This window comes from Anneissia japonica, unplaced genomic scaffold (assembly GCF_011630105.1).
Source record: "Anneissia japonica isolate Jap-2015-1 unplaced genomic scaffold, ASM1163010v1 scaffold171_len658169_cov177, whole genome shotgun sequence".
In the NCBI taxonomy this organism is placed as follows: Eukaryota; Metazoa; Echinodermata; class Crinoidea; order Comatulida; family Comatulidae; genus Anneissia; species Anneissia japonica.
The window spans coordinates 43,628-46,083 of record NW_022733907.1 but is presented as its reverse complement, the minus strand read 5'-3'; the positions used below and the strand labels follow the sequence as shown (position 1 = coordinate 46,083).

Here is a 2,456-nt window from a genome sequence, read left to right as displayed (position 1 = left end):
TGCTCTCCATTTCGTCATGTTCAATTTTTTGGTCAACTATGCCTGCTGAAAATTTGATGGCGGGGAACACATGGGACTTCAAAGGCATCGCGCAAACGTTCTTTACGCGCTGCGGCAACTTTGATCTTAGTTCATTTGCATAGCACTGCGTGCGCGGGGCTTTGCCGAGTGATCTCCTTCTCAATAATACCTCCATGTTTATATGAACACAACAGCATTTTTAGGCTACATTCGTTTGTGTTTTTGTTGAAAATCATTCGTTCGTTTCAATATCACAATCGGTGATAATGAATCGACCCACAATATAGGCCCTATATCGCAATATTTCTCATAAAGGAAAGACGTACAAAGGCCTAGGCCGTGTCTGAATAAGAACTAACGCAGGGCAAATACAGTGAAACAATAATGACGATACAAAAGGAAATACAAATACAGTCATCGAAACTCAATTAAAGCTATAAAGCCCTACTCATGCAAAATAGTGGGAAAATGATCTTTACAAATACAGGCCCTAGATCCAATTTCAAGACAAATTAGGGAGAGTCAACAATAATGGAAATATTTTTCTTTCTCGGGTAAGCAGAGTCGATTACCATTCGTCCCCAAGTACTGGATCTTACGACATTTATTTGTTCTTAGGCCTCTGTTATATTTAGATGATGGAGAAAAAAAGCGACTAAGGTATGGTCTTCTATTTCGATTCCAGAAACGGTAATTGTTGAGGAGGGAAATTGATGTTTGCAGGCCTGCGCACTTTTACTGCGCCATCTCCTTGGATGAGTGGCCCTCAGTCATGTTCATTATAGCGAAACTTATTTTGCAGTTTCTTAATTGTTTTCTACGGTTTTCATCACCCTTAGCGAAAGCTGTTTGTCGTAGCTTGATCTGTTTTTTTGATCTTAGAATTCAGGCAGGACTTGTCATTGGGATGAACTATTTAATTTTTTATGGAAAAGAATTTATTTTCAGCATTATATAGAAATTATCAGCTTTAGTCTGTACATGATATGCATTATAAACGCTAGCCCAGGTTTCATTTTGGATCCAGCGACCGAAAATTAATTTTAGACAAAGGCCTGCAGACTTAATAACGGGCCATATAGGTCAAGTGCATGGAATGCCTGGAGATTTTTTTTGTGACCGGAAAAAAATTATAGACCTACCCAGGACCAGTGAGCTGATTTTTTAATTTTTTTTTATGTTACAATCAGAAAATTAGAATTTTTAAGAACATAAAAGTAATTAAAACACACTTCAAATGTCGGGAAATCCCATTTTCCTCCGTCTACGACTTAAAATTTCTTTTTGGGATTTATCGATTCATGGAAAAAAAGAATACGCATGCAACTACTCATTTATTTATGTATGTATACACACATAAAATAAAAAATGAGAAAAATTTATCTGACCATTTTCAAGAAATCGAAATTTTCCCGGGGAACCCTTACCGCCTATTTATTGAATCATTTTCAAGAGGTGGAAAACCTTGATTTTTGAAGAAAATAGAGGTGATTAAAAGACACCTCGGAAGTCGGGACACCTCGGAAGTCGGGATTAATCAAAATTCCCCGACCTCCTTTCTTTTTGGAAAAATTTACCAGACCGTTTTGAAGAACTTAAATTAAAATCGCTAAAAGATACTTCAGAATTCGGGAAAGCTCATTTTCCACCATTTAGAAATTAATATTTTCCCGGGAAGAACCCGAACCTCCCATTTCTCTTTGGGTTCATTGATTCATTAAAATAATTTTCAAGAGGGTAAAACCTTGAATTTTGAAGAACTTAAAGGTAATTAAAAGACACCTCAGAAGTCGGGAAAGCTCATTTCCCACCTTCTAGGAATCAAATTTTTCCCGGGGGAGAACTCTCGGACCCCCCCCCCCCTTTCTTTTAGGAATTTATAGATTCATGGAAAAAAATCGTATGCAACTACTCATTTTTTTTTTTATGTATGTATAACACATAATGCCTATTTACTGTAATAACAATGGGATACATTTACCTGACCGTTTTCAAGAGGGGAAAACCTTGAATCTTAAATAACTTAAAAGTAATTAAAAGACACCTCAGAAGTCGGGAAAACTCATTTCCCGCCTTGTAGGAATAAAAATGTTTCAGGGGCGGACCCCGGACCCCATTTTCCTTGGAGCTTATCGATTCATTAAAAAAAGAATACGTATACAACTACTAATTTTTTATTTTTATGTAGGTCTATGTATACACACATAAGGTATATTTCCTGTAATAGCAATGGGAAAAAATTACCTGACCGTTTTAAAGAGAGGAAAACCTTGAATTTTGAACAACTTAAAAGTAATTAAGACACCTCAGAAGTCGGAAAAGCTCATTTCCCGCCATCAAGGAATCAAAATTTTCCCGGGGCGAACCCCAGGACCCCGCCCCCTTTTTCTTTAGCTTATCGATTCATTGAAAAAAGAATACGTATGCAACAACTA

At 36.8% G+C, this 2,456-nt stretch overlaps 1 protein-coding gene across 1 annotated transcript in view; it reads left to right on the top strand.

Annotated features, from left to right (window-relative positions):
• Positions 1 to 2,456, top strand: part of LOC117116252 — a 40,099-nt gene that overhangs the window by 1,174 nt on the left and 36,469 nt on the right. The window lies entirely within an intron of this gene.